Source organism: Notamacropus eugenii, chromosome 4 (assembly GCF_028372415.1).
Source record: "Notamacropus eugenii isolate mMacEug1 chromosome 4, mMacEug1.pri_v2, whole genome shotgun sequence".
In the NCBI taxonomy this organism is placed as follows: Eukaryota; Metazoa; Chordata; class Mammalia; order Diprotodontia; family Macropodidae; genus Notamacropus; species Notamacropus eugenii.
The window spans coordinates 255,612,661-255,628,613 of NC_092875.1; the positions used below are offsets into that span (position 1 = coordinate 255,612,661).

The following is a 15,953-nucleotide window of genomic DNA, read 5'->3' on the forward strand; positions in this document are numbered from 1 at the left end:
AATAAAGTAGTAGACTTGGAGACAGTGATATCTGGATCATGTCCTGCCTCTGACATATGCTACCTGTGTGACGGTAGACTATTCACTAAATCTTGGTCACAAGCAATTAAATTTCTGGGGCTATTAATTAAAGATAAGTTTTCAGTCAACATCTTTGAAAAACATAGCTTACACTGAACTGATGAATCCTCACCAAAAGAAATACAGTATTCTAAGATATTGAATTTTTTTTGAATCAAGAAATTTGGGAAAATAGGAATTTTATCTGAATTTTATTTGCCCAAGACCACTAGTGTAATACAATTAGTATAAGGTAATTAAAATTTTTCCTTCAATTATGAATTTCTCTTCTGTCTCCCCATCCTGAAAAACAAACAAGAATTATGTTTTATAATTATGATAATTTACCATTTAGGAGTGTAACCTTTATGGAACTGGGCACTCTATCAGGATGACCTTGAAGATTCAGGTACTTTTGTTGTATCCCACTAGCTTCTTGTGTATACACAAGAGGGTCTATCGCAACAGGTTTTTAGATCTGCATTCAGAAAAGGAAAGCAACTTTCAAAGGGTTAACAATCACTTTATTCAAGTACAGGTATCAGAGAAAATCAAAATCAAAATTTCAGAGAAATCAAAAATAAATCAACAGACAGTGCTTCCAAACTGTCTAACCATTACCTACATACACATGTTTGACCATTATATACATATACAATTACCAAACAGGGAAGCATCAACTTCTGTGTTTTAATTGGCAGTCTCCTTAATTGCTTTATATAGTCTCTCTGGCCAAAGAAACACTCCCACTCAGTAAGCCACAAAGTAATCAACAGATATGTTTTCCTCTGTCTGAATATGATTCAATAAACAGGTACAACTGTCTGACTATACCAGAGAGGGAAGCATGACATTTGGGTTCTCAATGCCGAGAGGCTCCTGAGTGGCTTCCCAGAGTCCTCATCTGGCACTCAAACCTTCTTGCAAAAGCTAAGCCCTAAAGTAAAACCTTAACCTCAGAGTATTTGCAACTTTTTAGAGTCAGAGGGCATCCCAACTCTTGAGATCCAGTGCCTAATTGAAAAGCCCATTAATGGGTGGGGAAGATCTTTAATCATTAATAATACAAGTAAATATATTTCTTCTAGTTAGCAAAACTCTTGTTTCTGTATTTTACTCCTAATAAACACTCTTGATTGATAAAGGCAAGATTCAATCAGGTAGGTGATTATACTAAAACAAAAACAGCAAAAGATCCTAATTTTGCTTACCATCACTGTTGTGTCACAAAATATGTAAAAACTGAGAGAATTGTCCACAGAAAATTCTGGGAAAGAAAGATGGAGGGAGAGGAAAGTACAGTTTGAATACTAAATATGTATCTGCTTTTTTGGTAAGATTTTAGGAAGTGCTGATGCTCACACTCGTTCCCTCTCAGTTTTTTTCATTCAGAAAGACTGTGATAAGCACTGCTTGATAACTTCTGGACTATGCCTGATGCCAAGGGAAAGGTTGCTGATGTAATGAAGCACTTCAATCAATCTGGTTCAATGATACTGCCTCCTCAGAGAAAATTTCCCTCTCCCTATGACTCTAAGTTTTAGAGAAATTGACTGCACTAATACGATCACCCTATCTCAGTAATGTTACTTGAGTATTCACTATCTAAAGGAAATTATTTTCAATGAGAAAGTAATGATTTGTATTTTACAGAATGATGTGTTGAACAGAGTTGAACACACAGTCAAAAAAACTGAGTTTTACAAACCATCTCCAACACTTGCTAGACATGTGACTATTGCCAGATTTCTTAAACTATCTGATTCTCAGTTTCTTCACCTGTGAAATGGGCTAATAATACCTGTAGCACCTACCTTATGGGATTGTTGAGAAGCTCATATGTGATAAATGATATGAAATATTTTTCAAAACTCAAAGCAAGAAATAATACTCTGCTTTCAGTAAGAAATTATCGTAACTATTAGTTTTTATTCAATAATTACATAGGTAGTGGCTTTCATTATGCTATTTAAAAAGAGTGGCTAGCTTTATTAGTGTTTATTATTCCTCTGGAAGATGTGAAGAAAAACCAATTAGCCAAGTTATAAATGGCCTTGATATGGATATCTCTCCATCACTACAGGGGTCCTGTGTGATATTATACAACAAGGGATGAGATGACCTAGATAGAAATTTGGGATTGACTCTTACTCAAATCACATACTAAGTATTATTGGAGAGTTGCAATGCCAATGTGATACCCACAGTAGCAGCTGTGGATATGGATTTTTATTTCCTGGGTAAATTCGCAAAATATAAACTCTCTGCCTCAAAAGATGAAACCAAGACATTCATTCAAGTTCCAGAAAGCCAAAACATCATAGTAACAAAGAAATCTATACACATTATCAATACAGAAGGCAAAGCCATCCCCAAGCCTTCCCTCCATCAGGCTTCCCCAGGAACAAACTCTCTTAGTCAAAATCAGTCCTTCTCACTCACACTAGCTGCTCATTTCTGCTCTGTCTGTTCTCTCTCTCAGGTCCACCTCATTCTTTCTTCCTGCTGAACCTTTCCTGCTCTACTAATTCAGCAAACTCTTCTCACCATGGGCTTCATTTGATTCAAGCTGTGGGCTGGGTCAAAGCTCAAAGCAGGTCAGATGAGCCTATTAACGGCCAAGGAAGATCATTAAATTCCCTCACCATTTTGAGAATTGACCCAAATATATTCTGAACGATGTTTCTATGAGTATCTGAGAGCCCAAGAGAAACCACAATCTATTTTTACAAGTAGCACAAACACAGATTAGAGTTGAAGCAGTCCGCAAAACTGATTGTATTAAATGTTCCTCATGATCTGCAAACTTCCCCCATATACAGACCCCCAAAATACATCAAGTACTATAATAACAAAACAATTGATGAAGAGCTGGAAGAGGACATGCATGTCACATGAATCATGGAGCACTTTGCTAATTGGTCTAATGAGTGCCAGTCATTCACTGCTATCAATACTGACTTTTCCCTTAAGTACAATTGTACAGAGATGAATTTTGGGAAAGTGGATGTCAGACAGCACTCTGATGTCAGTACATGGTACAAAGTGAGCACATCACTGCTCACCAAGCAGCTTCCTACTCTGATCCTGCTCCAGAGGGGAAAGTAGGTAATTCAGAGACATCAGACACCAGACAAAAAAGGTCTAGATGTCTCTTGGATATTCTTTGAGGAGAACATGATCCAAAAGTTCTCCCTGAATGAGCTGTACCAATGTACCAGGAAGTAGACCAAGTCCCTACATGTGATCTCACAGGAGCAACCTGAGTCTTCATCTGCTCACACACAGCCAGATGAGGAAAGCAAGAAGAATAAATAGAAGATTTCTTCTACCATATGTCTCTTTTTCTTAGCATTTTCCTGGCTACCTTTTCAGACCCTGACCTCATTATAACTTCATAGGCTGCTGACTTTTACTGTTTTTGTTTATTCCTTACTTGGAATACAACTAGAGCTTGACTTAGTCCTATTAGGGAAGGAAGGAACAAAGGCATACAAAAGAAGGTCCTTTATGACTAAGTACCTCCCCCTAATTTGGTTAAATATTTCACCAAATGGAAAGGAAAATCAATTTATCTCAGGAAGAGGAAGTTTCCTTCTGATGATGAAAATTTTCATACTGCCTAGTTGCCAGGAAGAATATAAAATGGGCTAATCGAGAAGTCACATATCTTTATCATCCTGTGGTTTCAATGTTCCTACTAGAGGGCAAATAGAAAACCCCTCATACCAAATAAGTTTAAGGTCAAAGGCACCACTAACTAGATCTTCAGGATCATTGATCTCATTTTCCTTATGTCTTTCTGCACTTTGTTATTGCTATTTAATATTTAGTAAATAGTTTAAATTTAATTTTGATTGGGGTAAAAATTAAGATACATTTACAACATGTCTCTGGGAGTGTGGAAAGAGGGAAAAATTTAAAAAAAAATGGTTTAGAGGAGTTCATTAATTTCAACATTCCTTTCCCTTGAGCCAAAAGTACATAGTATTCCTTTGTGTGTTGAGGACTGAAGGAAAAAGACACAAAGAAACATGAGGGTTCCACTGACACTTTTTATTGATAACTTTAGTTTTGATATTACCTCCATTATTATTCCCCAAAATCAATCTGTGCCTCCCCCATCCAATATTGAGAAAACAAAATAATAAAGTTCAAGAAAATTATTTTTAAACAATAAGCATAAAAGGTATCATCAAAGAATTTAGGAATTTTATAAGAAGAATGGATGACCTTGTGAGGAACATGGGATGACAAGTGGACAGCTGGAATGCTTCACCAGTACCTTTGCTATGTCAGGAGATGAGGATAGTCTCCAAAATATTTGTTGGACCTCTCTTTAGTAAACTTAGGGAAGAACATGAGTAAAAAGAATATGGGATGGGATGGGAAGTTATTCCAGTAACACAATAACCTGAAAAATCCATGAGATGTGAGATCCAATTGAATCGTTGGGGGTGATGTGTCCTTCCTTATTTTTAACAGTAATGCTATAAATGCCCTACATGTGCATATAAGAATATTCTGAGTTTATGTAAATATAGAAAAATAAATTCAATAGAAGCCCTCTCATTCTCCTGCTATCCATACTTAAAAAGGAAATCTGGAATAGAGGTCATGCTAGGCTATCAAAAAATGATTCCACACTTCCTTTTATTAAAATTGGAGTAGTCCCAGTCTACTAATGTAAAATGAATATTAAAACCATAAATTAGCAAATCATATGTGAACCCCTGTGGTAGTTCCACTTGAAAAGGCTGACACCTTTTTTTTTTTCCATCACTGATTTTATAGTTTAATAATACTCTGAACTTATTTATAATTATTTGATGTAGTCATTACATTTTGACATGGAACAGAAATGTTCAAATGTCTCCTACCGAATGAATAAAATGGGGAGGGGGAGTCAATGTTCTTTTGCATTGATAAGAAACAAATCAAGGTCACTTAATTCTATTACAATAAGGAATAATTTGTTGAGGATATTTCTTGAATATACCATTTTATCATAATCCAATTATATTTTACAAATGGGGTAGAAAACCTTCCTATTGATAGCTCTGAGGAAAATCATTTCAAATAGCATATTCAATCATTACAATTTAAAGCCCAATTAGTTTAATTGCAATCACATTATGATAACAATGGCAATAAAAAGAGATTTGACTTTCTTATGGCTTTTGATGCCTCTGATCCTTACAAAATATATTTTTATACACACATAGGTATGCACATATTCCCAAACATATTTACACATATAGATGTGTTTGTATGTGTACATGTATGTTTATATGAACATATATAAAGATACATACATTATTGAGAGAATAACGAAATTACGTTCACTGAATAGGGTAACCAGAAGTAAGAACTGCAATCCTGTTCATTTTGGTTTTGTTATTATTTTATTCTCTGCATATTCTTTTGAAAGGTAGTGTGGTATAGTGAAGGGGAAGACATGCATTCAATCCACTTCTGATGCATTCTGGCTGCTTGTCCCTTGAAAGTTCATTTAATCTTTAAGTACTCTAATCTAAGTAACTCTCTTAAAGTTAAGAGCTTCAGACAAAGTCATATCTCCATGTGCAGATTGTTATTACAAGTTACCTCATCAGAGAATTATCTATACTAATGAAATAATAGGTCATGTCCATATAGATATTCCTCTACAGCAAAAAAACAAAACAAAAAAGACTTTTGTGAGCCTTTGGGAGGAAGTGAGCGAGGGATTGGAAAAGAATCATTTTTCTTTCTTTCCTTAAGGTAAACTGAGAACAAGTGTTAAGGAAAGAACTAGAGTCTTTAAACCTGATGGGGTCATGAGGGAGTTAAGCCTAGGATTTTGAGGTGAGAACATAAGAATAGGGGACCCAACATCAATGTAGATTTTATTCTTAGTAGCAGAAGGGTAATAATCAAGGTATATTTGTTAATGGTTCTCATTGTTTTCCTTCATCAATGTACAGTGAAAAACAAAGAATATGATTTATGGGCAAAATTGTTTCAGCTTTTATTACTATGATTAGCAAAGGAAATTTGATTAATTATACACTCATGTCTAAAAATGATCAGTTGGATCTTAAGCTTTTTATCATTTGGAGTTTGCAATATGAAATCTCCAACACTGACTTAAACAAAATGTCAAGTGAGTAACCAGGCTAATCAGTTTTGCAAACATAAAGAAAATATGGTGAATTATTAATTTCCAAAGCAATGAAATAATTGCTCAGTAAAATGAAAATGGGAAGAAATAAAGCAACAGAAATGCTCAGAAATGAAAATTACTTCTTGGTTTCCAAGCACTTTCAAAAGACTTCAGGCGATAGGAATTTAGAGACAATTTAGAGAACAAGAGTCCAGGCCCTTGGTGAAGCGGGGAAGAGTAAGAGAGATAGAGTTGAAGAGACAGGCACACACGAAGAGAAAGGGATGGAAATAGTGTGTGTGTGTGTGTGTGTGTGTGTGTGTGTGTGTGTGTGTGTGTGTGTGTGTGAGAGAGAGAGAGAGAGAGAGAGAGAGAGAGAGAGAGAGAGAGAGAGAGAGAGAGGAAGAGAGAGAGACAGACAGACAGAGAGACAGAGAAAGAGACAAACACAGACAGACACAAACAGACACAGAGACAGAGAGACACACACACAGAGATAGGGACAGACAAGACACAGAACTAGAAACAAAGTTTACCCTCTGCCCTTAATGTAACCACAGATCTTACAATATAGTGCACCCAAACTAATAGTCTAGGGCAGAAGAGGAGCTGCTAGGTATATTGCACTCGAAAAATTTTACTGGATTAACCAAGAGTCTAGTGTGGATTGTGAATTACCAAAAGCCTAATGGCAATAGCATAGGGTTACTTATGATTTATTGATCATGGGACCATAAAATTAGAGCTGCAAGGGACATAATGGTCATCTAGTACAACACTTCATTTCAAAGGTAAGGAAATTGGGTGGTAAAATTTAACTCACGGTCCATATGATCCTATTGATAGATCTGGATCTGGAATTCATAAAATTAAATGTTTCCTTGGTTGATATTATCCAGGTTCCCAGACATATTAGAGTTCCTTGCCCTAAAGGAAGAGTATTCTTATGTGGGGAGGCTCCAAGTTGGATTTTGGAATTTCTGGCTCTGCCCACTCTCCAGGCAAACAAGAACAAGAAACAAAGATGTGCAATAGATATAGAGAGAAATATAGATCATTTAAGACTTATCTTATGAGAGACACTGTGCTTAGGATGCAAATATAAACATACAAGAGAGTCCATGTTCTCTAGGAGAAAAAATTTAATGGATAAGTATACCCATAAATGAAACCTGAATAAAGGAGTGGTGATAGAGGGAAAATCAAGACATGAACTCAGAAGAAGGTGATGAAGTCAAAAATGATACAATCAAAGCCTGAAAAAATGTGAGTTGGACACAAAACCACCAAGAATTCCCAGAAAAGTTATAACAAATTTTGACCTTTGTTCTATTCTTGGCATTTTTCCTAAAGTTGTTGCTCTGTAAATATAATGTCAACCATTCTTTTGACCTTTTCTGAAGCCACACTGAGTTTTGAGTAGATAACAATTTGCAAGAATCTTGCCTGTAATAATTAAGGGAGCCCTTTCCCTAAGATTGTCACACAATAGTTTTTACTTTACAGAAATAGACAATGGAGGCATCCTTGAATTCTTGAAGAACAACCTGCTATGGCTATGTAACCTGAAAAATTTCAGTTCACTTTTGTATGATCATTGGACTGCCTTCCATGTAAATCTCAGCTGAAATAGAGGCAACACCAGGAGCTTTGCCAAATGAGAGAAGCCAAATGGCATTCAAAATCTCTTCTTCATTTGGAAGTCTGACTAGAGAGGAATGGACTTTTACCTGAGGTATGTAGTCAATGGCTTGAGCATCTATTGATGATGCTGTGTTGAGAATATTATGGAATTGTTCAGTCCATATTTCCAGGATCGTGTCCTTACCACTAATAAATGTGGCTCTATCAGCACTCAGTAGTTGAAATGCATCTTTGGTGTTATTCCTACAAATGGCTTTCATGGCATAATACAGTGTTTTCAATTGTTACTATCAGAATAAAACTCAACTTTATCTGCCTTCTTAGTGAATCAAAAATCCTACATCTGTCTAAGCTTTGCTTTCACATTACTTTTGAGGGAGTTAAATGCTTCCTTCTTAGAGACTGAAAAACTGTCCTTCTGGTAAACCCAGGGGTCTTGTGTTTTGTTTAGAAGCTTCTGGTTTTCCCCATCATTTTGTCAAATCAGTCTTGATATGTGTAAGTATTCTGGCCCAGGTGAGTAAATATGGTGCTGTGCAACAAATCCATGAAAGGTGCTCACTCCTTTTCTGCTCCACTATTGCCATCTGTGTGTTGGGAAAAAAAAAGAAAAGAAAAGAAAATGAAAAACTATTCTTGCAGGGAGAAGCATTATAATCTGTTGACATTAAATCTTCTAGTAGTCATCTTGCCTTGGGGCTGCCATGCTTCTTGAATGTGAATATTTAGGTTAGAGAGGATAAGTCTATGATTGGTCCAGCACTCTGTGCCAATCTCACATTTATCACTTTCACATCCTTTCTGTCTCTTCTATTTACAATTACACACTGTAATACATCTCAATGTTTGCTGCAAGAGTACATCCATGAAGTTTTATTGCAGTTTGATAAGTGGAAGACAAAGTTCATTATGAGAAGGCTATGAGATGTCCAGGTCATCAATAGTAAATGACCATTGTAGTTGCTTTTTCTCACTTCATTCCTCCCAATGACTCCCTGCTACATCTGATAGTCTGTGCTTTAAAGTCTCACAGAATTAAATATCTCCACTAATTAGTTTACAACATCAGTCTTTATGCCTAGATCATGTACCCATTTGGACTTCATCTTTGTGTACGATCTTAGGCATTGGCCTATGCCTAGTTTCCACCACACTGTTATCCTTTTTTCCCAGCAATTTTTGTCTAACAGTGAGTTCTTATCCCAGAAGCTTGGATCTTTGGGTTTATCAAACAGTGGATTGCTATATTCATTGACTACTGTGTTTGAGTGCCTAACCTATTCTAGTTGTCTACCCTTCTGTTTCTTAGCCAGTACAAAGTGGTTTTGATAACTGCTGCCTTATAATATAATTTGAGGTCCAGTAGAGCTATGTATAGTCATTAGAGAAATTAGTCTATAATTTTCTTTGTCTGTTTTGTCTCTTCCTGGTTTAGGTATCAGAACTATATTTGTATCATAAAAAGAATTTGGGAGTACTCTTTCTTCCCAAATGTTCTCAAATAATCTAGATAGTACTGGAATTAACTGTTGTTTAAAAGTTTGATAGAATTCACTTGTAAATTCATCCAGCCCTGGAGATGTTTTCCTGGGAGAGTTTAATTGATGGTTTGTTCAATTTCTTTTTTCTGAAATGGGGTTCCCTAAGTATTCAACTTCCTCTTCTGTCAATCTGGACAATTTATATTTTTTAAAATAATCATTCATCTCATTCATATTGTTGAATTTATGAGCATCAAATGGGGCAAAGTAATTTCTAATTATTGTTTTTATTTCCTGCTCATTGGAGGTGAGTTCACCTCTTTCCTTCTTGATATTGATAATTTGGTTATCTTCTTTCTTTTTTTAAATCAAATTGACCAAAGGTTTACCAATTTCATTGTTTTTTTTTTCATAAAACCAACTCTTAATTTTATGTATTAGTTCAGTAGTTTTCTTCATTTCAATTTTATTAATCTCTCCTTTGGTTTTTAGTATTTCTAATTTGGTATTTGCTTGGGGAATTTCAATTTGTTCTTTTTTAAGCTTTTTTAGCAGCACATCCAATTCATTGATCTCCTCTTTCTCTATTTTATTCATGAAGCCATTCAGAGATATAAAGCTTCCCCTAAGAACTACTTTTGCAGTATTTCATAAGATTTGGTAGGTTGTCTCGTTATTGTCATTCTCTTGAATGAAGCTGTTGCTTGTTTCTATGATTTGTTGTTGAACTCATTCATTCTTTAGGATTAGATTATTTAGTTTTCAATTAGTTTTTGGTTTATATTTCCATGATCTTTGATTATATTTAATTTTTATTGCATTATGATCTGAGAAGGATACATTGACTATCTCTACCTTTCTGAACAGGATTGTGAGGTTTTGATGGCTGAGTACATGGTCAGTTTTTGTATATGTGCCATGTACTGCTGAGAAAACAGTATATTCCTTTCCATTTTCATTAAGTTTACTCCAGCAATCCATCATATCTACTTCATCTAGAGTTTTATTCACTTCCTTAACTTCTCTCTTGTTTATTTTGAGATTATATTTATCAAGTTCAGAGAGTGGGAAGTTGAGGTCCCCCACTAGTATAGTTTTGCTCTCTTTTTCTTCGTGCAACTCCATTAACTTCTCTTCTAAGAATTTGGATGCTATACCACTTGGAGCATATATGTTTAGTAATGATGTTTTCATGATTAAGTCAGACAGAAGGATTCTACAGAAAAAAAAATGTATGGAAGTGAGTTGATTATGGTGTGGTGATGTAAAAATGAATGTGTAGGTAAGAATGAGAGATGGTTTGTGAGGAGAGGAAAGAGAGAAGAATGAAGAAAATGATCTCACTTAGCAGGAGCACACAAGAAACAGCTTTTACAATGCAACTGAAAATTTTTGAGCTAGGTAGCCTGTGCTGGAAGCTCACTCACATCTAAACTAGTTCAGAAAGGGAAATCTATATACATATGCTTACTCAACTGGTCAGAAAAATCTGTCTTATCCAATAGGAAAGGAGGATTGCAAAGGACTAACAGAAAGAAGAACAGAAAAGGGGGGAAGATAGAAAAGGTAGTGGTCTAAAATTTAAAACAAAAAGATTTTAGAAGAGGACGAGTATAAAAAGAAAGAAGGATAAACAGAGGAAAATCATATGGAAGATAACGAATAGGTAGCAATCATAACCTAAAAGTGATAAAATCTCCCACAGAAAGGAAGCAGATAACACAATGAGTTAAAAACCAGAATTTATCAATATATTGTTTATAAGAAACATACTTAAAGCAGAAAGACACACAGAGTTATAGTAAGGGCTAGAGCACTATCTATTATCTTTTGGTTGAAGTATAAAAGGCAATGGCAGCAATTGTGATCTCAGACAAAACAAATGCAAAATATAGACCGAATTAAAAGAAATAAGCAGTGAAACTGCATCTTGATAAAATGAACCCCAGACAATGAAGTAATATCAATATTCAGCAAATGACATAAAATACCAGAAAAACAGTAAACTGGGGAAAATATTGAAAAAAAGTTTTTTTTTCTGATAAAGATTTCAATTTTCACATATATAGAGAACTATGCCAAATTTATTAGAAGAGATATTCCTCAGTTGATAAACTAACAAAGATAGTTTCCAGAAGAAATTTAATCTGTGAGTAGTTACATAAAAAAGGTTACAAATTAGAAAAATGCAAATTAAAATAACTCTGAGATACCACCTCATATGTATCATCTTGGCTAACATGTCAGAATAAGAAAACCATAGTTGCTCAATGGGGTGTGAACAATAGTGACCATAATGAATTTTTGGTGGAGTTGTCAACTGTTCCAAATATTCTAGAGAACAATTTGGAACCATGTGCAATGGGTGATAAAACTGTGCATACCCTTTAACACATCAATAATACTACTAGATCTGTGTCCCAAAGTGGTCCTATTTCTGCAAAAAAATATTCATACCTGTTCTTTTATTAGCAAAGAGCTGGAGGTTGAGAGGATGCCTATCAATTAGGGAATGGCTAAAGAGATTGTGACTTTATTACCAAGGCAATATTCACAGCACCAACAGTGAATATGACAATGCTGGCATAGTTCTGAATTGCAAAGAATAACAGACTCTTGATGCAGATGGCAGAAGAAAAACATTTATTAAGACATCAGAAAGCCAAACCTCAACACTAGAAAACTAAATGCATCATATTAACCAAGAAGCCAATATACATTAGCACTGCAGGGGACAATGCCATTCCCAAGCCTCCCCCCAAGCAAGGTTGAGCTCTCTAAATAGGGTCCCCAGACTCTAGAACATCTGTGAGATCAAAATTATTTTAAAAGTAATTTTGAAATCTTATTTGACAATTAAATAGGGCAGCTAGTTGGTGAATTAATAATGTCAGGCCTGAAAGCAGAATACTTTTCTTCCTAAGTTCAAATCTCTCCCCAGACACTTATTAGCTGTGTAAACCTGTACAAGTCACTAACATTTGTTTATTCCTGTTCCTCATATGTAAAAAGGGCAGGAGGAGGAATGACAAACTGTATCAAGATCTTCATTATGAAAACCCCAAGTGAATTCATGAAGACTTGGACACATGACTGAAACTACTCAACAACAACAAAATATGTTCTTCACATTTACATACACATTATGTGTGAGGATAGATTTTTTTAATATGCTTTAACCACAACAAGATATCCCAATTGATGGAATGCAAAAGGAGATAGGAAAACCTGTCTTCTATTAAACAGACATGAAAGAACTTTACAAAAGTATGTAAAATTAATGCTCTTTAGCTTTGCGGAAAATACACTTTTCTCATAAACATAGTTATTCATATTTATAATAAAATTTTTATGGTTATTTGAAGTGAATTAGTAAGCAAATATATTCAGCATTCACCAGTTTCAGTTTCCAAGTAGTAAATATTCTTAAATGTAACTTACATACCCAAAAAGTTATTTTGAAGTCCACAATAATGTTGAAGAATGCAAAGGGCACCTGAGACTAAAAAGCTTAAGAATCAATATTTCAAGGCATTGATATCCAAACTAATTTTTAAATTTCAAATATCTGGTTATTTATGTGCATAACACAAGTTTTTATCTACTTTGAGCTTGCCATACCAGAATATATGTCCTAACCTTCTACTAAGGCCAACTCTAAAATCCATGAGAACTAGTACTCTCTTATCTAAATTTTATCTCCCTAAAACCCAGCTTAGTAGCAACTAAATAAAATCATTAGTTAATTGAGTCACAATAAAATATAGGATTTGCTTTGTATCAACTTAATCATAGATATTTACAAATGCATGTCTATGTGTGTGTGTGTGTGTGTGTGTGTGTGTTTATAACCACAAGCTAAAGATAGATCAGAGGTGAAATACACTCTTTCCAAGAACTAATTTCTAATACATAAATCGTGAAGTGAAACATAGCCAGCATTATGGAGACTTCCATTGTGTTGTTTTATTCCATTCAGAGCATAAATGCAGACTTTGCCAAAGGTCCAGAGGATAACTACAAAAAAGATGACTTATTATGTGAGTCCTTCCAGGAGAGCTAAAGAAATAAAATTTATTCCACATAAAAAGAGGAAACTTTTATTATTAAAGGTATTCCTATAACAAATTAATATTAAAAAGAGAGCTGTTGTACTGACTCCATAGACAGAAAAGTTTTTTTTTTTTTAAAATCTTCATATTAGCAGGAAAAATTAAAGTAATGATACATTTAGGATATTTAGGATGATCAATTCTTTGAGCCTGAAAAAAGCTCAGAAGTTAATGTGGTTCAAGACCTTGCCTTCAATAAGTACATTGTCTTCTTCATTGTACAGACAATTGGAATGAAATAAATAATTCATAATGTCATATTGATATGAGATTATAAAACATTTTATTGAGAAGTAGTAAATAGGTGGTACCTGAATTCTGTCATCATTATTACTAATGAGGAAGTTGCAGCTCAAAGAGGAAATTTAATTTGCCTCAGGTCACATAATTGATACATGACAAATAAGTATTAGATCCTAGGTATTCTGCCTTTTTGGACAATTTTTATGTTACTAGAACATATTTATCTCATCTGTTTATTATCTTTTTCATCTATCCATTCTATCCTTTTTTTTTCTAACACTTTTAATAAGAAGCATGCAAGGCAGGCAGTATGATTCCATTTTATACATAGGGAAACTGAAAGCAAATAAGAGTAACAGACAAAGATGGTGGAGTATAAGGATATACTTGCTAGAGGTCTCCCACCAATCCTAGTCAAATACTGTAAAAATGACTCTAAATGAATTCTGCAGCTGCAGAACCCACAGAATGATGGAGTGAAGCAGATCTTCAGCCCAAGACAGCCTGGAAGGTTAACTGGAAGCATTGATCTTGCTACACTGAGAGCAGAGCACAGTCCAGGATGAGCCACACCAACACAGATGGGATCTAAGCAGGCCTCAGGGGGACTAAATCTCACCACCTGTGGTGGTTTCCAGTCTTCACAAACCCAAAACACCAAGGACAAATTGGAAGGTGAGTGAGAAAAAACCTGTCTGATTTGTGTGAGAAATTAGAGTGGTCTGGACCCAGGCCCAGGGTGGCAGAGGGGGAAGAGAAGACTGTAGCAGCCTCAGTAGCAACAGGGGCAGTTACAGCGGCTATTTCTAGAATGCTATGCCCAGAGATTGTGAGGAAATCAAGGAGCTGACAGTATACCCACTCATCCCCAGTGGAAGCAGAAAACTACCTTGACAAAAATCTCAAAAGTCAAGTAAATGGCTAGGAAAATGAGCAAAAAACTGGAAAAAAATGAGTATGGAATCTTACTTTGATGACAAGTAAGACCAAAATATACAAACAGAAGAGAACAAAGACAAAGCTTCCACATCAAAGACTCCAAGAATATATGAATTGCTCTCAGGCCATGAAAGAGCTCAAAAAGATTTTGAAAATCAAGTAGAAGAAGTAGAGCAAAAATTGGGAAGAGGAATGAGAGTGATGCAAGAAAAGTATGAAAAATGAGTCAACTGCTTGGTAAAGGGCACCAAAAAAATGCTAAAGAAAAAAACACCTGAAATAGATTAATCCAAATGGCAAAAGAGATCCAAAAAAACAATGGGGAGAAGAATGCCTTAAAAAGCAGAATTGGTCAGATGGAAAAGGAGGTCCAAAAGCTTACTAAGGAAAATAATTACTTAAAAATTAGAATAGAGCAGATGTAACCTAATCACTTTATGAAAAATCAAGAAATTATAAAACAAAAGCAAAAGAATGAAAAAAAAATCAGACAATGTGAAAGATCTCATTGGAAAAAGAACTGAACTGGAAAATAGATCCGGGAGAGATAACTTAAAAATGATCAACAAAGCCATGATCAACAAAGGAGTCTAGATATCATCTTTCAAGACATTACAAACTGCCTTTATATTCTGCAACCAGAGTAAAAGAGAGATTTAAAGAATGCACCAATAACCTCCTGAAAGAGATCCCATAAAGGAAACGTCCAGGAATATTGTAGCCAAATTCCAGAGCTCCCAAATCAAGAAGAAAATATTGCAAGCAGCCAGAAAGAAACAATTTCAGTATTGTGGAAACACAATCAGGATAACACAAGATCTAGCAACTTCTACTTTAAGACATTGGAGTGCTTAGAATGTGATATTCCAGGGGTCAAAGGAGCTAGGATTAAAATCAAGAATCACCTACAAAGCAAAACTGAGTCTATTATTTCGAAGGAAAAATGGCCTTTTTATGAAACAGAGGGCTTTGAAGCGTTCTTGATGAAAAAACCACAGCTGAATAGAAAATTTGACTTTCAAACACAAGAACCAAGAGAAGAATGAAAACGTAACCAGGAAAGAAAAATCATAAGTGACTTTCTAAAGTTGAACTGTTTCTATTTCCTACATGGAAGGATGATGTTTTAACTTATAAGGCCATTCTCAGAACTCGGATAGTTGGAAGAAATATGTGTGTGTGTGTGTGTGTGTGTGTGTGTGTGTGCACGTGAGTGTGTGTGCTTTCTATAGTCACATGAAAAAATGCTCTAAATCACTATTGATTAGAGAGATGCAAATCAAAACAACTCTGAGGTACCATTTCAAACCTATCAGATTGACTATCATG

The 15,953-nt window shown here is 35.1% G+C and overlaps 1 pseudogene; it reads left to right on the forward strand.

Annotated features, from left to right (window-relative positions):
- Nucleotides 1-451: 451 nt before the first annotated feature.
- Nucleotides 452-3,378, forward strand: LOC140502475 (thioredoxin-related transmembrane protein 2 pseudogene; annotated as a pseudogene).
- Nucleotides 3,379-15,953: the final 12,575 nt, after the last annotated feature.